The following is a 23,987-nucleotide window of genomic DNA, read 5'->3' on the forward strand; positions in this document are numbered from 1 at the left end:
ACTGTGGGTTGCTGTAGGCGGGAGTGCCTCCCCAGCCGCCCCCCACTGCCATGGTCCCCGCTGGAGGGCAGGGCAGGGAACCTGAGAACCCCCTATCCTCGACTCCACACCTCTCCAGACGCCAGGTGGGTTCCGGGGCCACTCGTCCCACCAGCCCCCCTCCCCCTGCCGGGAGCTCCTCTCTCCCCATTGCTAACCCCTCCTTCCTTCAGTTCTGCTCTTGGATCGGCACTGCCTCCTCTTCCTTAGCCAAACCAGGCCTCCCAGATTCCAGTAAAGCTTCTCGGTCAGGATAGGAATTTGCTCTTTAGGGCAGATGGGGGGAGGGGGGAGCAGGCCAAGGAAGGGGGAAGGGGGAGAGGGCAAATGGGAAATAAAAAGTGGAAGGAGACGGAAAGAACTGACATTTGCTTGGGTCTCAGAAGGAAGGAGGGGCGAGTTTAGTGCAGCTGCAGGATGTCCAGTGTGTGCGTGGCCAGGCAGCAGGTGGGGAGGGAAGTAGGGACCGAGCTCTTCAAGTCCCATTGTTCTGCTGGGCACCCATTTTAAGGCACTGCCTGCTCCACATGGGGACAAAACCTGTGTCCTTGGTCTCTCCAGTAATGTATCCCAAAGACCTGATCTTCTCAGGCCAGACCAGGATTCTCCGGGACTCTTGGAGGGGTGTCCTCGGCTTGGGGTGCACTTTAACCCCCTTCATTCATATACAGGGCCATCTTGGTGGCTTCTGGGTCCAAAAGAGTATCCAACCTCTTGGACCTACCCAGTTCCCCTTGGGACCCTCCCTCTGCATATGAGCCCAGGCTGTACACAGACCCTCACTCATCTTTCTGAGCTGGAACATCACAGCTATATTCAGCTTTCTGTCCATACTCTTATGAATAATTCTGGAATGTTCTAACTCAATCATGAATTAAACCACCCCCCCCAAAAGTCCACTGGAAGCCTTGAGGCATTCTCCACCCTTCATTTCATATTTGTGAGGTCTGGGGCAAGTTTCTTCAAGGCTTTGCACCTCAGTTTCTTACAGGCAAAATAGGGAACCCCCCACCATCCCCCAGTAGGACAGTTGGGCGGTCAGTGTCTCCTGGGCACCCAGCCCAGTGCCTGATAATAGCAGGAGGCCCTTGATCAGCGTTAGTTCCCCTCTCCTTCCTCCCCACCCCCTTTTAGTCTTCTGACACCATTTAAGCCCAAGAGGAGCAAGCTGACCCCGCTGCCCTGGGACAAAGGAACGATGGCCTCCATTCAAGGGCAAAGTACAAGAGTTTTTGATTAACTCGGGAACACCACTGGCTTCCAGCAGCCCAGCTGCTGTGGGATGGGGTGGGGAAGGGAGGGGATGTTGTTGAGGGAAAAAATTCAGAAATCCTCGGAGGAGATGAGGGCTGAAAGCCTGTGCCAACGCCCTCTCCCATCTCTCCTCTGCAGCCCTGGAAGGCCACAGCCCAGGGGCAGAGGCTGAGGCTCTGCACTGGCTCCACCGGGAGCCTTAGGAAGGTGGATTCCTGTGGGACTGAAAGGGCTCCTATGCTCCCGTCCTCTGCCCCAGGCTCCCTGTCCCCAGCCCTGAGTGCGTCAGATGTGTTTCTTTCTGGACTTGGCTGGGGTGAGGTCACTCTGGCTTTGGAGGGGAGGAGTTATGCAGCCTCTAGGTCAGTGCCCCTGTGGACCAGGGACTTGGCCAGAGGGCACTAGGTGGGGAGGGTGGAGGTGTTGGCGGGGCCCAGAGTACAGAGGGCACAGTGCTCCCTGAAGAACCCCGGTGTGCTCCCATCAGAGGGCCTCCCAGGGTCAGAGGGCCCCTCCTCTGCCTCCAGGCCAAAGGGCTCCCCACCTACCCCAGGAAGCAGGCCAACTCCGTCCTTCAGACAGAACATTCCACATGGAGGCCGTCCTGGTCTGCACAGTCTTCCTGATTTGTAGCCTAAATCTTTCCTGCCAATCTGATAGAATTCTTTAGGTTTCAGGATATCAGTTTGTTTTTCCCCCTGTAGATAAACAAAATTTTGGGAGGATTCTAAATATCTTCACCCTCTTTCATCCAGCTCACACCCTCCCAGCCTCCTCCCCACCCAAGGACATGGGAAAATCTCCAGTTAGCCCTCCCAGTCATGCGAATGAGACCACGAGTCAGAGGCAGTGGGCAAGAAGGAGGCCACCCAGAGCAGCCCGAAAGAACCAGCCCTTTGTGCCGGACTGGGGTCCTTGGGGGATGAGTGCATTTTTGGCGTATTTGGAAAGATTTCTTTTTTATAATGAGGAGCAGAGTGGGAGAGCCGAGGGAGAGACAGAGAGGCCAAAGGCAGGACTTGGGAAAAGAGGAGGGAGGAGGAGGGGTGAGGGCCAGAGAGGGAGGTTGTAAGAGCACATGGAGAAATGTAAAAGGAAGCAAAGCTCGAGAAACGGGGGAGACGGGGCCCAGCAGGGCAATTCTTAGGACAGATGGAAATTGCCACATCGCCAAAATGGAGAGCTTCTGAAGAGAAAGGGTGTCTGTGTCTGGGGGCAGAGGGGTAGATGAAATGAAGGTGCCCAGAGAGGGTTTTACCTCCACTTTTACGCGTGGGAAAAACAGGCCTCAAAAGGGATGCAGGAGTTGGTAGCCAAGCTGACCGAGCCTTCGCACCACACCGGGCATCGGGCGTCGTGCTGAGGGCTTCGCAAGCAGCTGCTCATTTAATCCTCATGATAACCACACGTGGCCTGGGGTCTGTCATCATCCCCATTCTGCAGGAACTTTGAGAAGCCGGGCACCTTACTAACACCTAATTTGACGTCAGCCAGCTAAGAAGCCGCGGTGCTGGTGCTGAGCCTGCAGAGCTCCTGGGTGCCTCATGCTGCTGGGTGGGGCTTGGTGCAATCAGGGGAGACAGAGACACAGAAGCAGGGGCGGTGAGCACGCTTGAGGCACCCCCCTGGCCGGAGATGATACATAAATTCCAGCTGTAGACTCCACGCCTGGTCCTTCCTCAGGTCAGTTCAGAAGGTCCCACGTAGCTTTTGACGCGATGCACCATCTCCCTCCTGCCCGCGAGCCTGTCCCTCCACCATCTGACTCCCTTTGAGAAAAAACTGTTTTTCTCTTTCTTGAAATGCTCTGTGCCATGGGGGGCCTAGGAAACACCTTTCCTCCTTAGCTCTTTGTAGAGCAGACGTCATGAGGCCTCCTGCCTCGTGAGCCCATCCTCTCCCGCCCGTGTTTTCCACTTGGCCTTCCTCATTGCCAGTCCTCTGTTCACACATTGTTTTCCCCAGGGACTGCCTTTACTGAAAGCCCGACGCCTGGCCCAGCGCCGGACACAGCCGAAGGATGGTGCGGGCATTCCACAAATACTCAGTTTCCTGCATTCACACACATTTCTAGAGCATCCACTCCGTGCTTGGAGAGTGCAAGGAGCTGGGGAATGAGACATAGTCCTTGTTGTAGGGGCACCAGACCAGAGCTGTGGAGAGAGATGAGTGAATCAGTGACTACACAGCCTGGTGATGGTGATGACGGCAGAGGCCCCAGTGGGTGAGGAGCCTGGGGTGGGGTGGGGTGGAGGGAGGGGGACAAGTCCCTGAGGGCTTCCTGGACGAGGTGTGGACAGACAAGAGTCTTGAAGAAAGAGAGATCCTCAACTCCATCAAATTCTGGAGGATCCTGATTCTCTATTCCCCTTTCCCTACTCTTACCATCCATTAAAAAAAAATAGCAATAGTTCATTCATTTGTTAATTCATTTGAAAAATACTGCCGGCCCGATGTGTATCAGGCCCTGTGTTAGTCTTGGGAACTCAGCAATGACTAAGAGCTAGTCAGCGCCTGGCCAGAAGCTCCCAGATAAGTGAGAGCCGACAAGCAGGCAAGCAGTGACCCCCACGGAGCCCCCCGTGGAGTCCGAGCCAGGGCAGCCCTGTCACCTGACCCTCCGTCCCCCTGCCATTCACATGGGCTGGTGGCTTGCCCAAGGTCATGGGGCAAATAAGTAGGGGATCTGTGACCCTTCCTCAGTTCTCAGGCTCCAAGACCCTGTACTTGGCTCTTACCAGCCTGGTCCCTGCTGGAGGAAGGGGCTAAAGGTGGGCTGGCTGCTTGGGGGTGACCACTCGCGGGGTTGGGCTGCTGGGTCTCCCCTGAGAAAGTGGAACAGTGCCCCTTTCCTCCTGGGCGACCTGTGGAAGGTCTGGTGCTCGGTTGCGAAGGCAAAAGCTCTAGGGGTTGTCCCCGGGGGCGTGGCTGAGCTGGCAGGTCAGGACGCCCCTCCTGCACCTCCGCGCCTTCTCCCTCCTCCTCCACCTCTTCCCGCCCCTCCTCCATCTTCCCCCTCTTCCCCCCTCCCCCGCTCCAGTACGTCCCCCTCCTCCTCCTCTCCCCTTCCCTTCCTGCCTGTTTGCTCCCCCCACCGTCCCCTCCTCTTCTTCCTCCTCTTCCTTCTGCTTTTCTCCTTCAAACTAATTGCTTAAGGGGTGAAGACCAGGTCGACTTGTGAAAACGCTGATCCATCGCCATGGTGATGCTAATTCAAGCTGAGTTCAAAGGAAATTGTTCCAGTTAAAACTAACAAGCTGGAGCTGGGGCCCCAGGAAGGACCAGTGCCAGGAGGCGAGAGCCCCGCGCCCAGAGAAATAGGAAAAACAAACCCGTCGTTGGCTCCTCACACACCAGCTCTGTTCTGTTCTGCGCCCGCCCTGGGCCTTCAGATCTACCCTAGATGAGAAGGAACCAGAGAGGTTATTGCAGGGAGTCCCCTGCCTCCGGCCAGACTCCAGCCAAACCACCGCCAACAACCCAGTGCACTGAAGCCCGCCCTTGAAGGCCTGACACGGTCGCCCTCACTCTGTGGTCCCGGGTTGTAACCACCTTTGCTTCTGGGGAGTTCTCCACAGTTCACACGGTGCTTCCCGTCACTTTCTAATAAACGTGGATTTGAAAGCAACAGGAGTAAAGCAGCCAGTATTCCAGGAGTGTCTGCTCTGGGCTGGGCTGGTCCAAGCCTTCGTGTCTGTGCTGGTACTATTACCACTCTTACCAATACTTTTCAGGTTTCCAGGCATGAGAAAGCTCCCAGGGGAAGCACCTGCTTCATTTGAGCTTAGCCAGGTCTGGCTAGTTCAAGGGATGGACCCTGAACTGGGGAGAGATGCCTGACCGATGGACAGGGGAAGGTCTTGATTCCCAAGTACAGGTGAGCAGCCTCTGTGTGTTTTTTTTTTTTAATTCATTTTAAATTATTTATTTATTTTTGGCTGTGTTGGGTCTTCGTTTCTGTGCGAGGGCTTTCTCCAGTTGCGGCAAGCGGGGGCCACTCTTCATCGCGGTGCGCGGGCCTCTCACTATCACGGCCTCTCTTGTTGCGGAGCACAGGCTCCAGACGCGCAGGATCAGTAGTTGTGGCTCACGGGTCCAGTTGCTCCGCGGCATGTGGGATCCTCCCAGACCAGGGCTCGAACCCGTGTCCCGTGCATTGGCAGGCAGATTCTCAACCACTGCGCCACCAGGGAAGCCCCCAGCCTCTGTGCTTTGAATTGACCAGACCTCCGCTTCCACCTCCAGTCCCCACAGCACGTTGCCTGGACCATCCTGCATCCCGGCTCGCGTCCCTTTCAGTCTGGGTGTCTGCACGTGTTCTTCTTGACTCTGAGGGCAGGAACCGTGTCTTGTTTGTCTGGGGCCCATGAGTGGCCAGGCTGGGGCCAGGTTAACCGTTGTCTACCCATTGGAATGCTGAATGGGAACCCTAGCCCCTTGGGAGGGGGATGCTTTGAGGTCCGCCAGGTAAAGGAGGTTTGGGGAGCTCCCTCTCATGGAGGCCAACTGGAGACCAGCAGGAGGAGCCTTTCTGGGAGGACTTGGTGGTTCTAATCCACTGGCAGAGGCCAACACCAGAACGCTTCCCTTGGCAGCCCTCGCCTCTCCACTCTGACCTTCCAGAAGACCTCACTCTCTTGCTCAATCTCCCGTTCTTTTTCTTAACCCTGAAATATCCAGTGATTTTCCAGGCACTGTAGAGGTACTGGTTGAGCAGGAGAAGACATTCCTTAAGGCCGTGCCCGTGCGGTGCCTCTATCACAGCGCCGGCAATACAAAGCACAGGGCTGGGAAGCTCCTAGGAGAGCCTCAAATTTAAAAGAATGAGTAACTGGGGTCTGGCTGCCCTCTGGGGGGAGGACGCTAGGGGCCAGAAGGCTTCAGATCTGCTCTCTCCTCAGCTGTGCCCTGAGACCTTGAGAAACCTCTCCAGCTCTTTTTTCCTCGGTTTCTTCAAGTGTAACAAAAGGATGCTCATCAGTGATTCACCTCACTCTCCCAACCACGTTCAGAGGGAGTCACGAAGCTGTAAAATGCGTGGTGGCATCCCCACTAGCGTCAAGGCCAGAGCACCTCCCTCCCCTCCCAGTGAACTGAGGTTCACGCCTGGCCCGTGTGCTGCACACACTCTCTGGGAACACCCCATCCCCCCCTTCCTCCCTCCCTGAGCTGTCCTGAAAGGGGAGTTTGGTGTCTCTGGATTACAGAGGCGAGATCCAGCCAGGATGGAGGAAGTGACTCAGCACAGGGGCTGGGGAAGGCCCAGGGCCAGGTCTCCCACTCCCAGGACAACTCGCATTGTGCTTTTTACTCAACCCAGTGCCTTTTATCCCAGCATCTCAAAGCCCCTTTCAAGCTGCAGCAGTCCTGGGAGTTGGGTCATGATCTCAACCAACGCCTCCGGCTTGGGTTGCTGACTCAGGCCATTGGGTTGATGTCCAAGGAGGCCTGTGGCTGCAGACCATCCAACTCATCGATGCCAAGCTTCTCTCTCTGGCCCTTGTTGCCTTCCTGGCCTCAGACACCATCTCCCTCTCCCTTTGTCTTTGAACGTGGCTCTGGATGTAGCCAGGCATATCTGCTCAATAACCTCAGTATCTGACTCTCAGTCTTGCCCTTGCCCTTTGTGTAAGCCCATAACGTGAAGGCAGCAGGCCTGGCCCTTTCCCCACGTGGACCTTTTTCAAATCTTTGTTCCAGATTGGCTCCTCCGAGTCCTGCCATTAGCTTCCCTGCCTGTGAGCCTTCTTCGTCTTGGTGGCTGCTGTAGCAGGGCAGTGTGTTGCAGAGAGGCCAGCTGTGGCCAGGAGGTCCAGCTGTGCCTCGGGTTTGCACATGGGTTGGCTTTTGTTCTGGCCTGGGAGGGGGTGGGGCAGGTGAGGAGGAAGCATGGCCGAGGGCAGGCAGTTGGGAGCGTCTCCCGCCAAGTCTGGAGGACGCGTGAGGGTGGGATGGATGGAAAGGGTTCTGAAGAGGGAGGGGAGCTGGGCTTGGTATCAAATCATAAGGAGAAAAGAATTTGAACTTTCTTCTGGGGTTTGTGAATTCTAGAGTGTGGTTTCTTCAATATGACCTCTTCGATCCTTATCTGAGGTTCTCAAATGCCTTCCCATTCTGGCCTCCCTGACTCTCTCTGCTCCAAGTCCCCTATTACCCTCACTTCTAGCCTTGGGCTCAACATTTTTCTGGAGCTTTTTGCAGTCTTTGGATGGGTATAAATTCCTGCATTTTGCAGATGGAAAAACAGAGACTTTTAGAGAGATCTGGTGATTTACTTACAGACCCACAGCCAGCGATGTTAGAGCTGGAAAACTGACCAGGTCCCCCTGGCTCCGAAGTTGTGCTCCTTCCATTACACCCTCATACAGATGTGCAGGGTGTGCGTGTGCGTGTTGTGTGTTCATGTGCGTGTGATTTCCCAGAAGTCCTTGGAGGATTGTTTACTGACCCCTCTCCCCTCCCTCCCTCCCTCCCACCTTCCTTTTTTCCCTTTCCTCTTCTCTCTCTCCCTTCTGGATGATGCATTGGGCTGTCTGTGTTCATGACATGTTTTCTTTCCACGTTTGTGAGGATCAGATATTCTGGCATTGGTCTCTCTGCACCTTCAGGACACCCAGCGTCTAGCCCTGTCTCGGGAAGAGGGAGGTGGTTTTGTTGCTCTTCCCTGGCATAGCGGCAGTCTGGGCACCAGTCTTGGCTTCTAGGTGGAAATATAAAATTAAAAAAATTGTAAAGTGGAGAAAGCAGGAGGGTCAGGGAACCTGTGTGCTAGGTATGACTCGGCCTTTTACAGATTGTATGACCTTGGGTGAGCCTCTGAACTTCAGTTTCCTTAACTGTATGATGCTATCAGCCTCCCAGGAGTTGGATTAGAAGACATACTGTGTGTTATCATGCTTGGTAAACTGTAAAGGGTCAGGTCCACTAATGTCAACCCAGAGAATCAGGGATGTTTGGACACGCTTCCCCCCCGTGTCATTCTGACGGTGACATCAGGAGACCAGCATCCTCTCCACACCCTTGTCAGAGACAGGATCTACTTGGATGGACACTTCTTGATGATAATTCTTATTATGGCGGAATGAACTATTTGGTGGCCTCTCCCCCTTTCATCAAGGGGGTGTTAGGAATTAGGACAAATCTAATTGGAGTCATTCCAGACGCTGAGAACACTTAACAACTGATGTGGTGATACTTCTACTGTGAGCCAAGCTCAGGAATGAGTGATGCTTTCTTAGATGCATTAATGCTGGGGTTATTGTTCTATAAAGGGCAGGGTCAAAGTCAGACGAGGAGAAATAGCCCTTCCCAGGAAGAGACCAGGCTGTGTTGGCTCTGGGGAAACATGAGTGCTCCCCATGACTGGAGGCATGCTTGCTTCTTGGCTAATGAGGACACTCAGCCAGTGGGAGGCCGAGTGGAGTCAGGGAGCCCACCATTGCTCTCCTGAACTAACCACTGCTGCCAAGAACAGAGGCTCCATGAGCATCTGGCCAAGCTCGAGGCCATAAATAAGGGGACTTTCTGTGGGGAGGGAAAGAGTAGGGACACTGGTCCAGGGACCTTGAAAGGAGGGACTTTTACCAGAAGGATGGGAAATTGAAGAGACAGAGAGCTAAGAGCCTGACCGCTGCCCAGAGGAGCAATTGTTTGCTGAGGGTTCATCCCAGCTGGCAAAGGGCAGGCCCCGGAATTCCTAATCATCAGCCATGAAACCTTTTCCAAAGGAGCAGGTGAGCAAGCCTGCCCTTCTTTGCCTCTGTCTGAACCTGCTCCCTGCCCTTCCCTTGGGTTCCCACTCCCCTCCTCTTGGGTCCTCTCAGCTTCCACACCTTCTTATAGAAGTGAAGGGGGGAAGAAGTGGGCTAAGCAGTGGGACAGGAATACTCCTTGAACTCTGAGCCTCTCTTGATTCATCAAAGGGGGGCTACCTGGTTGCTGGAAGGAGTGGGGAAGGAGAAGAGAGGGAGAGGAGTGCTCTTCAGGCTGGGAAAGATCCAGAACTCTCATTAATGCCTGACACCTCCAATAAAAGCTGCATATTCCCCAAAAGCAAGTTTTGAGAATCCTAGACTCTTTGAAGCTTGGTGTTTAACTGCCACTCCTTCCACACACTTAATAGGAAACCAAGCCCCTTGGCTTGCGCACAGGGCTCCCATCTGGGGCAATTTCCCTCCTCCAAGCATTTGAGGCCCTTGTGTGCTTCTTGCAGCTGGGCATGAAAGGGAGGCCTTGGTCCTCACAGAATGAAGAGTAGCCACCCCGGGGGTAGTGGCTCTAGCGCAGACACGCTTGGAGGCTGGAGTGGGTCAGAGCTGGGTGGGAAGGAAGCAGGGGTAAGACTTTGGAAGTTGGAAGGCGAATGGAGTTGAGAAATGGGACTGAGCCCAAGCACTTATTTTTCTAGACTCTTTTCCTCCCCTTCATTTAACTGAAAAAATTAGCACATATATAAATGCTAAAATAGGAATATACTGAAAAGCAAGTCCCCATTTATGCAGACTACCTGCCTCTTAAATGGCCTCTTAAACTACAGTTAACAGCTTTTTGTGTATCATTCAGAAATTTTCTATGCTTAAATGCATTTACTTCTTTTTTTTTTTTTTTGCCATCAGCAGGAACATATGATACCCACTCTTCCATATATGGCTTGCTCTTTTATTTTTTAATTTAAAGATTTTATTTTTAATGTTTTATATTCATATTTATATTGCCCTATATGACTTGTTCTTAATATATCTTGGAGATCTTCATATAAATCTACTTCATTTACATGCACATATATTTCTTTATATACACACATATCTACTTCATTCTTTGGCTGGTATTGTATAGCATAGATGTACCATAATTTATTTACCCCACCCTCTAGTGATAGACACTTAAGTTCTTTTTAGCTTTTAGTTATCATGAACAAAACTGCAGTGGACAGCCTTATACATACACGTCTGTGCAAATATAACTGAGGGGTACCTTTCTAGAAGAGGAATTGCCGTGTCAGAGGTGTGTCGTTTAAGCTGACAGACGTTGCTCGGGTTGTTTTCTGGCCAAGATTGCATCCAAAGTGTGGGGAGAATTGGTTGTCAACCTTCCATCTCTCCCCCACCTCATCTGGGAATAATGTGACCCCCAGGGTGGGATAATTCCCTAGGGGATGATTGAGAAATCATCTCTTGTTTGGCTTTGGGATGCAGGAAGAAAGGTGTTTTCTGTCTGGTTTTTTGTTTGTCTGTTTGGTTTTTTGCAGAATAGTCTGTCCTCTTAATGATGTTTGCTTGGGCTGAGTGCTTCTTGCTTTCCCTGAGCAGAGCTGCACTGCAGAGGGACTGCCAGACTCAGGGGGTGTCAGCTGGGCTCCCCACAGAGTAGAGTGGCCAGCTAGTCTGCCCCCAGGGAACTCCCCGGGCTTCCCAGCGCTGTTCACCAAACTGCAATAATGTTGCAATCATTTGCCTGGTGGATTTAACTTTTCAAAGACTTTTGTAGCCAATGTTTCATTCCATTTCAGCTGTGAGGGAGGCCAAATAAATACTCTTAGGTCAGGTGAGGAAACAGACCCAGAGAGGCTGTGTGATAGAGTGTGGTCATGAAAAGGTACTGGTTCGTGAGCTGGGACCCTCGGGTTCAAGTTCAGCACCGAGGTGGTAGCAGGGTGGGCCTCTGTGGAAGCCGTTGGACAGGATGGTCTTCCAGCCCCTCCCCATCAAGGACGTGGTTTGATGACTATCCAAGGGCCTGCAGTTAGCTTGGGGGCAAGCTAATGATTTGTGAAACCCATCCTACAGTGGCTCCAGGCTGGTACCACATCCTGATGTGGCTTCTATAGAGGAAGCGGAGGGTCTTTCTCCTTTGGGTGATGGCACATCTTCCAAGACTCCTCAGGGGTGGGTTTGGTGGGGCGTGTGGCAGAAAGCACAGCAGTGGCTGGAGCTGATGTAATTGGGCCAGGCTGCTAGGGAAGAGGCCCCGCACCAACACCTTCCAAAGGCACTGTGGGTAAAGCCCTGCTGCCCCATTAAAGCCCCTATAATTCATGCCATCTGCCCCCCATAAGACCAACCAATCTCCAGTCTGACCCTGCAGATGGCTTTGGGACCTAATCAAAGCCAGACCCTTCCCTGGTCTCCTCCTCTTCCACTGGTCTGTGAATAGCCTTCAGCCATCCTGGCTCCAAGCCCCCTTAACCCCTTCATCCCTGGCTTCCTTTTTCTCCCCCAGGATCTCTGTTCTGCTGCCCTTTCACCCCCTTGGACTAGGGTCACACAGAGAAGCCCATTCCAAAGCCAAGTGTGATGTCTTCAAAGAATCTAGGTTGGGATCAGGAGGCCAGGACTCCTCCCCTCAGGCCACCACCGACTTGCTGTGTGGCTTCCAGAAATTCATTTAACCTTGTGGGGCCTCAGTTTCCCTATCTTTGGCAACCAACATTTATGTTTTAATAAAGAGCTTTCAAAATGTTTTTCACCTACATAGCTCCATTTAATGTTTCAAAAGGAGATCATTATGCCTCTTCTAATTACCATCACAGGGAGAAGTTCATGAGAAGGTGGGTTGTGGAGGTTAGGAAGCAATACCTAGGTCACCAGTTACCCTGCCAGACTGCGGAAGGGTCTCCACAGAAGATGGCACGAGCCTCTCTGTAGGCCGGTCAAGGCCCTCTGTGGGAGGGGGCAGGATTTCCTAAAAGCTCCTCACCCTCGAGGAGTTCATACACCACCCAGGGGACCACAGCGTGTGGGTCCACAAGGAAAGCGACTCCTGCTCCAGGCCACTCAGCTTAACCCAATGAGGCGGGGGTGTGGGTAGTGACAGGCCTTGCACTTGCCAACAGTCAGGGTCTGTCTCCCCAGAAGGCAAGACAGGAGGAAACACGCTAAATAGTAGGGGAAGGATTGAGGACAGACCCATGAAGGGCTGTGTCAAAGGGAGCCGGGGCCTGGGTGGCTGGTTGAGCCGGGGTGTGGAGACACCCTGTGGTGGGAATGAGGAACCACAGCCTGGTTCCCTCGGAAAGGCGATGGGGCGAACCGGGGATGCGGCTTACTTGAGTTTACACCTGTGCTGGGCAGGTACTTTCCCCAGCTGACCCTTGAGTCCCCGAACTGCCCTCTCCTCTGTGTTCACTCTGATGTTCAAGAACACCTCCTGGCTCCTCAGCTTTAAGACAACCTTCCCTGGGCCCAGGGCAGGGATGAGAGTGAGGATCCAGCCTTCATCACCCTTCAGGCCGGAGCTCAATGAGTGAGCTAACGACAGCAGGAGGGATGGTAGTTGGATACCAGAAGGGACTTACTGGGTGGAAGATTGTTCCATGGTGGCACAGAAATCCTTCTGCCCAGGCCAAGTTCAGTGACGGAAGGTAAAGGAAGGGGATAGACTGTTTCCTACGGTGTTCAGATGACCACTTCAGAGGCTGGTCCCCTTGCCAGTGGCCTGACGCTGTTGTTCTGATGGACAAAGTGGACACAGCAGGTCACATGGGCATTGCTTAGTCCTCGGCTCTTAAATGTCCAGGCCAAACCCCAGCCGTTCTCGGCGCCAACTTGGTGTAGCCAGTGAGACTCCTCCAGGGTCCCTGCACCATGGGCTTGCTGAGGGCACTGACTCAGGCTGGGAACTGACTCTAAGGGGCGAGCTGGGCATCTCATGTTGGGTGAGGGTATGGCTGCTGAGCCACGTGGGTTGTGGGGGGGGGGGGGTGGGTCATAGTAACAAGAACTAACACTCACCATGCATCTTCCTGTGCCAGCAGCTGTGTGTCCACAGTCCCTCCCAGCGACCCTATGCGGTAGATCCGTCATTTCCTCCATTTTACAGGTGAGGAAAGTGAGCCACAGAGAAATTAAGGAACTGGCATAAAGCCACACAGCTGGAAGACAGTGGAGCCAGGATCTGAGTGCAGGCGACCGGACTCCACAGCCCACACTTGTCACCGTTACACCTGCCTAAGGGGTAGGATGGTTGGGCTGGACCGAAAGTGGGGCTGCGAGGTCAGTGGGGGCAGAGTTGGAGCAGGAAAGGGGGCTCGAGATCCTGGGGGGCCTGAAGGCTTAGGGAGATGGGGGCAGGCTGTGAGGAGGGGAAACCCAGCCGTGTCATTGGACTTCCCTGTGAGAGGCTGAGCGTGCTTCCTCAGAGCGGCTAGAGGTTGTACAGTTCCACCTGCCCAAGAGCAGAGTTCCCATCTGTGGGCAGGGCACACTGATGTGCCAGGAATGAGTTGCAGGTGTTCTAAGACAGAGATCTCCTCCGTCCGATCCTCCAGATGGTCCCAGGTTCCTGGGGCATCTGCCAGTCCCTCCCCCAGCTGTAGCCTCTGGCTGAAAGCAGCCCCTCACTTTACTTCAGTGGGTCATGCCATGCCATGTCGTCGTTTTTCTCACGTGCCGTGCGGTGACAAACTTTGGGAAGCTCTGTCTCAGACAGGAGCTCACACGGTCTCTGAATCCTTCTAGGAGCTCAGAACATCAGATGCTGCTTCAACAGCTGCTACTACTGCTTCTCCGGTGTCAAGCACAGAGAGCCATGCCTACACTGGAGTGCTTGGGGACCTGTTGGTGGGGTGGCATGGGCCCGGCTGCCAGGCTGGGCTCTCTGCCCCGGAGCTGGCTGGTGAAAGCCCATGAAGCTCAGGGAATCTCCTGTGGGAAGCTCATTGCGTCCATCCAGTTCCTCTGCGCCTGCTTGCTTCTAGCTGCCTGCTCCTGGGCAGGTGACCTCCCGGGGCCCCAGATTCCTCATCAGGAAAATGAAAATAATAAACGTCCCCTCCCCCCGCCCACCGGAGGGTACTTGTTAGCATTAAGTGAGCACATGTGCCTCTTCAGCAAGCCTTTCCAATCTTGCTCTGGGCCGGGCAGTGGTTGGTGTCAGGGATGGGAAGTGAGTTAGTACACCGCAGTGTCTCTGGGCAAAGAGAGGAGGGGACCCAGGGGCAGGGAAACAGATCCAGAGACAGAAACCCAGATACTTAATAAATGGGGCTGCGCACAGAGCCCATACAAAACGCACCTCCAGTAAATAACCTGCTGGGTTTCTCTTTAGAACAAGAACGATCGGCATTGTCCCGGTGACCCGCTGGACGTTGGACTTCAGAAGTGCCCTCTGCCTCCCTGCTCAGTTTGGTCCCTCCCCTCACTCACCCCAACCCCTGGGGGGCCAGAGAGAACGTCCTGGAGCCCGGGTCCCTGCCACCCTCAGATGCTCACTGGGCAGCAAACTCAGGTCCCCGATTCTCCGGTCGCGGGGAACCCGCGGGCAGACACAAAACCCATTCCAGCGTTGGGCATGAAACAGGCCTTTCTGTCGGGCGGGAGCAGCCAGCAAAGCCCAGCGAGCGAGCGGGGGCAGCCCGGAGCGCTGAGAGCCTGGGCGCCGCTGGTTCCCACCGCGGCCACCGCTCCCACGGGCGCCGCCGCACCGCCGCGCCTCTCCAGACGCGCGCCCCTCTGCCTCCTCCGTTTCCATCCTCCCACTTTTAACTTCAGGGATGAGGCCGCTCTTACTTGCGTTGCACGTTTACAGCTTTGGGGAGCACCTTTCACTCCAGTTGACTCATTTGCTCTGCATCACAAACTGAGGAGGCATGAGGGTGCCACTCAGAGCTGTCAAGTGGCTCATTTGTTCAGTAAGCACCTGCTGTGTGCTGAGCTCTGAGGATACAAGGGCAGGGCTGGACTTTGCAGGGCGTTGGGCCATCTTAAGGACCGAGGTCTTATTCCTGAGAGCTGTGGGGTGCCACTGGAAGAATTTAGGTAAGGCCAGCATGTGAAGAAGGGAGGAGATGGCAAGTTCAAATTTATGTTTCAGAAAGACCCCCCTGGCTGCTGCATGGAGAATGCATTGAAGTGAGCCAGAGGCATTGCAGGGAGAGCAGCCGGAAACTCCCGAGAAGGCCAGGGTGGTGATGGGGACAGGGTCACACAAGTGCAGAATTCAATGAAGGACAAGTGTTGTGGAATTCAGCCCTTCGTCCAACTCCTCACACAAGATTCAGGGTAAAGCTGTTTGTAGGGTGAGAAGAGGGAGGGGTATGGAGACATTTCAAACTAGAAAGATTCAGGAGAGGCTCCCCATCCGTCGACTGTGGTAAGACTTGGGTATTGAAGTTGATTATTAGCCACAAGACTTGGGCCAGCCACATAATTTCTCAGTGCCTCAGTTTCCTACTGTGTGAAAAGGGATAATACAGTTCTGGCTTCTAGTAATGGAAGAATAGCTTTGTGGGACTTACCCATCCGCCCACCCCCCCCAAGCAGTCACCAGCAACAGATAACAATTATAAAATCTGGGAAAGTATTTTAAAAAAATTATTTGAAGACACCGGAGAATGACTAAAAGCAGACAAAAACTGCAAGGGTGTCTACCCTTGGAAAAAAGTAAACTGCAAGGAGGGAGATTTGTGAGTCTGTAGCCATTTTCTGATGAATACTCTGATACCCATGTGGATCTAGTGGTAGAATCTGCAGCCTCACTAATTTGGTAAGGGCAGAGCAACCAGAAAACTGAGGGGGGCCTGAAAAGGAGGGAACTGTAGCGGGGGTGAACCCCCAAACCTACATGTAAAATCTGTTCATATTCTCTGTTGATTTTAAGTTATTAAGCTAAACTGTCAAGCGTTAAGGAGATTCCAGGCAGCCTGCCAAAAAAGCCGTGGCTAGAAGCTGAAGGAACGGAGCAAAGATTTCAGATGTCACCACAGCGGAGGCAGAGTTTGGAGTTTCGGTCCAGCTAGGTTAACTGACAGCTTGAATAGAATTTACCCTTCAAAGAAATACAACACAATCCGGAGTCCATACATAGCATTCATAATGTCTAGAATCTAATCAGAGCCCAGTAGACGTGCAAAGAAACAGGAAAACATGACCCATTTTCAATTAAAAAGAGCAGTCAGTCAACCCCCAACCCCCATCCTGAGATGATCCAGATGTTGCAATTAGTAGACAATGATTTTAAAGCAGCTGTTATAATATGTTTTCTTAAATTAATTAATTTATTCATTTATTTAATTTTTGGCTGCATTGGGTCTTTGCTGCCGCATGCGGGTTTTCTCTAGTTGCTGAGAGCGGGGGCTACTCTTTGTTGCGGTGTGTGGGCTTCTCATTGCGGTGACTTCTCTTGTTGCGGAGCACGGGCTCTAGACGCGCAGGCTCAGTAGTTGTGGCTCGTGCTCGGGCTTAGTTGCTCCGCAGCATGTGGGAATCTTCCCCGACCAGGGCTCGAACCCGTGTCCCCTGCACTGGCAGGCAGATTCTTAACCACTGCACCACCAGGGAAACCCTGTTATAATATGTTTGAAAACTTAAAGGAAAACAATTGGGTTATGAATTAACGGATAGGGAATCTTAGCAGAAAAAAATACTATAATAAAAGAACCAAACGGAAATTCTAGAACTGAAAGTTACAAAAAATGAAATAAAACGTTTACTGGGTGGGCTTACAGCAGAGTGGAGAAGGCAGGAAATAGAGTTAGTGAACTTGTACACAGACCAATAGAAGTTATCCTATATGAAGGACAAAGAGGAAAAATATTAAAGAAAAATGAAGAGCACCTCAGAGTCCTGTGGGACAACATCGAGCAATCTAACATGAATGTATCTGGAGCCCAGGAAGGAAAGGAGAGAGAGAGAATGGGTAAGAAAAATATTTAAAGAAATAATGGCTCAAATCTTCACAAATTTAGTGAAAGACATCAATTTAGAGATCTTAGAAGCCCGGTGAACCCCAAGCAAAGTAAGCATATAGAAAACCACACCTAGGCACAGATGGTCAAACTGCAGAGGTAAAGAGAACATACTGAAAGCTTCTAGAGAGGAACAACGGTACAATGATGGCCAACTTCTCAGCAATGATGGAGGACAGGACACAACTGAGCAGCATCTTCAAAATGCTGAAAGAAAAAAAGGAAAAAACTCCCTGTGAACTCAGAATTAAAAAAATTTTTTTTGATTTTTATTTTCAGAATTCTATATTCAGCAAAATTATCTTAAAAAATGAAGATATATAAATTTTAAGAAAAATAAGGTGAATTCATTAGCCATCACACTTAACACTACAAAAAATGTTAAAGGAAAATTTTCAGACTGAAGGGAAATGATACCAGATGTTAACTCAGATTTATAGGAAAAGGGAAAATCATCAGACATGATAAATATGTGGGTAAATATAAAAGACTATACATATTTTGTCTTTTCTTCAATTCTTTAGAAGACATGACTATTTAAAGCAAAAATTACAACACTGTAGTGAGGGGTCTATTACATATGTAGATTAATATATATGACATGCAGTGAAAACTATGATGGCAAGTGTAAATGGAACTGTCTTGTTGCAAGATTCTTATATTTTATGTGAAGCAGTACAATATTAACTCTAAGTAGATTGTGGTAAGTCAAAGATGTACATTATAATACCTGGAACAACTCCTACAGATGCAAAGATATATAGCTATAAAACTAATAGAGGAATCACAATAAAATATTTTAGAATATTTTATTAATTCCAAACAAATCAAGGAGGGAAGAACAAATGAACAAGGAAACAAATGAAATCAATATAAAACAAATAGGAAGTGGCAGACCTAAACCCAAATTTATCAATAATTACATCAAATGTAGTTTTATGAATTATTGATAAAATTGATGAATTAAACATTTTAATGAAAAGGTATAGATTGTCTGACTGGGTCTGACAGGACCCAGATATGTGTTGACTCTAAGAGGTGTACTTTGAATCCAAAGAGACAAAGTGAAAGTAAAAGGATGGAAAAATATATACCATTTGTGATAATTAGTTTTATGTGTCAATTTGATTAGTGCCCAGTTATTTAATTAAACACTAATCCAGATGTTGCTGTGAAGGTATTTTGTAGATGTGATTAACATCCACAATGAGTTGACTTCAAGTAAGGGAGATTATCTTCTGTCATCTGGGTGGGCTTCATCCAATCAGTTGAAAGGCCTTAAGAGCAAAATTAAGGTTTCCTAAAGAAAGAAGAAAATTTGCCTATGAACTACAGCTTCAGCATCTGTCTGAAAGTTTCGAGCCTTCCAGCCTGCCCTACCCTACAGATTTCGGACTTACCAGCCCCCACAAGCACATCAACCAACTGCTTGAAATAAATCTCTCTCTATCCATCTCTCTTTTTCTTTTTACACATAAGAAAACATGGATAGATAAAGAAATATTGTTATAGATTTCCAGTAGGTTCTATTTCTATTAGGTCTCTAAGGCAGCATTTAAACACAACACATAGGAAAGCTGGAGTAACTATATTAATCTCAGACAAAATAAACTTCAAGTCAAAGATTATTACTGGAAATAAAAGGGATATTTCATAATGATAAAATGGTCAAAACATTAAGAAAGCATAATAATTATAAATCTGTACTAAGATATAATAATACTCAAAATAATTGTTTATAATCTGTACTAAACCTAGTAACAGAGCTTCAAAATACATGAAGCAAACACTAACAGAAGAAAAGAGAGAAATAGACAAATTCACAATCATAGTTGCAAATTTTATCATCCTTCTCTCAGAACAACTGGACAAAAATTTAGTTAGAATATAGAAGATCTGAAGGACACAATAGACTCCCTCAGTTGAATCGACATTTATAGAATACTACCCATAACACTTGCTATACACATTTTCCCCCCAAATGCCCATGGAACACTCACTAAGATGGATCATATGCTAGATGAAATAGCATCTCAATAAATTCCATAAGACTGAAATAAGATTGAGGATGTTTTCTGACCAAAGTGGGATTAATTTAAAAATCAATAAGATATTTAGAAAAATTCCAAATATTTGAAAATTAAAAAATACAGCTTTAAATAACTTGTGGGTCAAAGAAAAAACTAAAAGGTAAATTTAAAAGTATTTTGAACTAAATAATAATGAAAATACAACATATCAAAATTTGTAGCATGGTATTTAGAAGAAACTTTACAGTTTTAAATTCTTCTATTAGCTAAGAATAATGGCTTAAAATCAATCATCTAAATTTTTACCTTCAAAAACTGGAAAGAGAGGAGAAAATTAAACTGAAAATAAGTAGAAGAAAGGAAATAATAAAGGGCAGAATCAATAAAATAGAAAACAGATGATAGAGAAAAACAATGAAACCAAAAGTTTTTTCTGGAAAAATTAATAACATTGATAAACCTCTATCAAGACTGACCAAGAAAAAGAGAGGAAATATCAAGTACCAGTATCTGTAATAATAGAGGAATATCCCCACAGATCCTTTAGGACATCAAAAGGATAACAAGGGGGCTTCCCTGGTGGCGCAGTGGTTGAGAATCTGCCTGCTAATGCAGGGGACACGGGTTCGAGCCCTGGTCTGGGAGGATCCCACATGCCGCGGAGCAACTAGGCCCGTGAGCCACAACTGCTGAGCCTGCGCGTCTGGAGCCTGTGCTCCGCAACGAGAGGCCACGATGGTGAGGCCCGCGCACCGCGATGAAGAGTGGCCCCCACTTGCCGCAGCTGGAGGAAGCCCTCGCACAGAAACGAAGACCCCACACAGCCAAAAATAAATAAATAAATAAATAAGTAAATATATAATAATTTTAAAAAAAAACTTAAAAAAAAAAAAAAAGGATAATAAGGGACTATTATGAACAACTTTATGCCAATAAATTTGACCACCTAGATGGAATAGGCAAATTCTTTGAAAAAAGCCAACAGACCAAAACGGACATAAAAGAAATAGAAAATCAAAATAGTCCTATACCTATCCAGTACATTGAATTTGTTATATAAAACTGCTCTACAAAGGAAATTCCAAGCCCAAGTAGTTTTACTGTTGAGTTCATTACATATGTAAGGAAGAAATAGTACCTGTGGTCTTTCAGAAAATGTAGAAGAAGGAACACGTCTCAGTTCTTTTCATGGGTCCAACATAACCTTGAGCCCAAATTTGACAAAGACAAGAAAATTATAGACCAGTATCTCGCATAAACATATATACAAAAACCTTTAACAAAATATTCACAAATTGAATCCAACAATATATAAAAAGGATCATATATCTGACTATATGAGGTTTATCCATTGCATACTTGTAAATCTGTTATTATAATCCACCTCATTTATAGGATAAAGGAGAAAATTCATATGATTATCTTAATAAATGCACAAAAAGCATTTGACAAAATTCCACTCAATCATGATAAAAACTCTCAGAAAACTAGGAAAACAAGAGACTTTCCCAGTCTGATAAAGGGCACTATATGAAACCTACAGCTTTAATCACCCTTATTAGTGAAAGACTGAACACTTTCCCTGTAAGATCAGGATGTCTACTTTTATTACTTCTATTTAACATTGTACTGAAGATCATAGTCACCGCAACAAGGCAAGGAAAAGAAATAAAAGACACAAATATTGGGAAAGAAGAAGTAAAATAATATGTTTTCACAAATGACATGATAGTTTATGTGGATAAAAACCTTACTAGAACTAATGAATGAATTTAGCAAAGTTGCTAGATACAAGGTCAATATATACACATAAACTATATTTCTACATACAAGCAGCAAACAACTTGAAAAATTCCACTTACAATAGTGTTATAAATAACAAGATACTTAGGAAAGTCTTTAACAAAAAATATGCAAGAACTGTGCACTGAAAATTATAAATTTTCCTGAGTGAAATTTAAAAAGACCTAAATAAATGGAGAGTTATATAACATTTATAATTGAAAGACTCAATCTTGATAAGATGTAATCTTTGCCAAGTTAATATGGAGATTTAATGTAGTTCCATTCATAATCCTAGAAGGGTTTGCTAATAGCATTTTATAGGCTATTCTGAAATTTATATGGAAGTTCAAAAGACCAAAATAATCCTAAGAAAGAAAAACAAAGATGAAGAGTTTATAGTAGATTACTTTAAGATTTACTATAAAGCGGCAGCAGGGACTTCCCTGGTGGTCCAGTGGTTAAGAATCTGCCTCCCCATGCAGGGGACGTGGGTTACACCCCTGGTCAGGAACTAAGATCCCACATGCCGCAGGGCAACCAAGCCCGTGTGCCGCAACTACTGAGCATGTGAGCCACAACTAGAGAGAAGCCTGCGTACTGCAACAAAGAGCCCGCATGCCACAGCGAAAGATCCCACATGCTGCAACGAAGATCCCATGTGCTGCAACTAAGACTCGAAGCAGCCAAAAATAAAATAAATAAATAAATATTTTTTTAAAAAGCTGCAGCAATCAAGACAGTGTTGTATTGACATAAGGATAGACAAATTGATCACAAAACACAATAGAGATTCTAGAAATAGACTTGCACTCACACAGTTAATTAATTTTGAACACAGGTGTCAAAGCAATTCTATGGAGAAAAGAAAATATTTCAACAAATGGTCCTGAAACAACTGTACATGTTTATCCAGAAAGAATAAGCCTTGACACCTGAACTTTATATCATATATCAAAAAATTAGAGTTGGATCATAGACCTAAATGTAGCAGCTAACACTACAAAGTATTTTGTTAAAGCAAGCATAGGAGAGAATATTTTTGAGACCCAAAAGTAGGCAAAGAGGTCTTGAACAAGACCCAAAAGTCAATAACCAAAAAAGAAAAAAATGATAAAGTAGGCTTCATTAAAATTAAAACAAAAACAACTTTTGCTCATCAATGAACACATCTGCTTTCATCATGATGGAGTAATGGGGACCAGATCTACCCTGTCACCTTAAACATGTAGAAAATTGGAAAAAATATATGGAACAACGTTTTTCAGTTATTAGATAATAGCACAAGGCTGTGATCCTTGAGAGAAGGGAAAAAATGAAGTGAGCCCTCCAAATACCTAACTTTATTGCCTGGAGGCATTTTCCAGGTCACAGAACAGGGAAAGAGAAGCCAAGCACTGCCTGGTGGTCTGATTGAATTGAGGAGAAAGTGACTGGAGGTCAGGGAAGCCAAGGAGCAGAACTTGCAGGGCAGGGTACCAAAGAGGAGGGAGCTACAGAGGAGAGAGAGCTCTGGATATCTTCAGAGGTGTCCCTTGAGTCTTTGATTGGCTATTGATTTACAATGTGTGAGAGGAAATGACCCAAAGCTAGGGAAAGGATCCCCAGAAAGGAGTGGGCAAAACAATTTCTAGAGCCACATAGAACTTGGAACTCGTGTTCTCACCAACCAGAGCTGAGAAACCTTATAATGCATGGGACATTGGGTTAAATGCTCAGAAAGGTATTGCCATAGGAGTGGAGCTAAATCAATTCTGGTCTAAAGGTTGCTGTGGACCCACATTAAAGAAGCTTAGACAAAAGTCTTGAAAGGCTTCAAGTGATTACATATCACTTACCCGTGCATCAGAATAAAGTCCAGCACTTAAAGGAATGCAACAAAATTCAGCACCCAACAGATAAAATTTACAATGCCTAGCATTTAATAAAAATTTCCAAGCATGAGATGAATTAAGAAAAACGTGACTCATAATCAGGAGATAAATTGGCCAATAGAAAAACAGATAAAATAAAATGAACAAACAAGAGTGTTAAAAGCATATTATAAATATGCTTCATAGATTCAAGAAGGTAGAGGAAAACTAACATAATGTGAGAAAAATGGATAATATAAAAAACCCAAATGGAACTTCTACAGATGAAAATATAATATCTGAAATAAAAAATACTTTGGAAGGAACTAAACGCAGGTTAGACACTGTGGAAAAAAGGAGTAATGAACTTGAAGATCCAGCAATATAAATCATACAGAATGAAACACAGAGAGGAAAAATATTGGGGGAATAAATGAACAGAGCTTCAATGATCTGCAGAATAATGTCAAGCAATCTAATATTCATGTAATTGGAATTTCATAAGGAGAGAGTGGGGCAGGGCAGAAAAAGCTTAAACCCAATGCAGGAAATAAGAAAAATGAGAGCAGAAATTACTGAAACAAAAAGAAAAAAAGAGAAAAATCCAAGAAACCTAAAGCTTACTCTTTGGAAAATATTTTGATTTCTCCCTATTCACCCAGTTGGTGAGACAGGGATTCTTGCCCATGAGTTAGGAAAATGGTGGAACACGTAACACCTGACACCAGACAGATGCAACTGACAGGAGTTTATTAGTCACATATACCCACAGTCAGGGGGAGGAGGACACTACATGCCATTCAGGGCTGCATAGGGGTTGCACTTGGGAAGAGAGTGAACACCAGGGGCTGTTGGGAGGCAAGCTTTGCAGTACCAAGAGGTTGAGGTGCCCCATGATTCCTAGGATGTGATTGGTGTGTTTGAATAATTCCACCAGCTGTCAGGGAACTGAAACTTACTATTCAGGGACAAATAGGAACTGCACCTGGTCCTCTTGATAGGGTGGGTTGTTTGGCTAGAGGACCTTACTCACAGTAACAGAGTGGGAAGGGGAAGTTGAGGTAGGGCCAGATGAGGCCCTCCTGATTTCACTAGGTGTCAAAGCAGCACATAATATTGGACCAGAATTTTAGACCTTACACCATAGAAAGATCAACATAATTGATAAAACTCTAGCTTGACTGATCAGGAGAAAAGAGAAAAGACACAAATGACCAATATCAGGAGTGAAAGAGGGGAAATCGCTATAGATTCTACAGACATTTAAAAAACCTAAGGGAATATCATGAACAACTATATGCCAATAAATTCAGCAACTTAGATGAAATGGACATATTCCTTGAAACA

The 23,987-nt window shown here is 47.8% G+C and overlaps 1 protein-coding gene across 3 annotated transcripts in view; it reads left to right on the forward strand.

The window, feature by feature from the left end:
* Nucleotides 1-5,150: 5,150 nt before the first annotated feature.
* Nucleotides 5,151-23,987, forward strand: part of TRIM29 (tripartite motif containing 29) — a 59,735-nt gene continuing 40,898 nt past the window's right edge. For 2 of the 3 annotated variants that reach the window (XM_059929280.1, XM_059929282.1), the window contains exon 1: nt 5,151-5,170. The gene's annotated coding sequence lies outside the window, so the exon portion shown is untranslated. The remainder of the gene's footprint in view (nt 5,171-23,987) is intronic. The other variant, XM_059929281.1, reaches the window with a different exon arrangement.

The sequence above is a fragment of the Balaenoptera ricei genome, chromosome 8 (genome assembly GCF_028023285.1).
Source record: "Balaenoptera ricei isolate mBalRic1 chromosome 8, mBalRic1.hap2, whole genome shotgun sequence".
In the NCBI taxonomy this organism is placed as follows: Eukaryota; Metazoa; Chordata; class Mammalia; order Artiodactyla; family Balaenopteridae; genus Balaenoptera; species Balaenoptera ricei.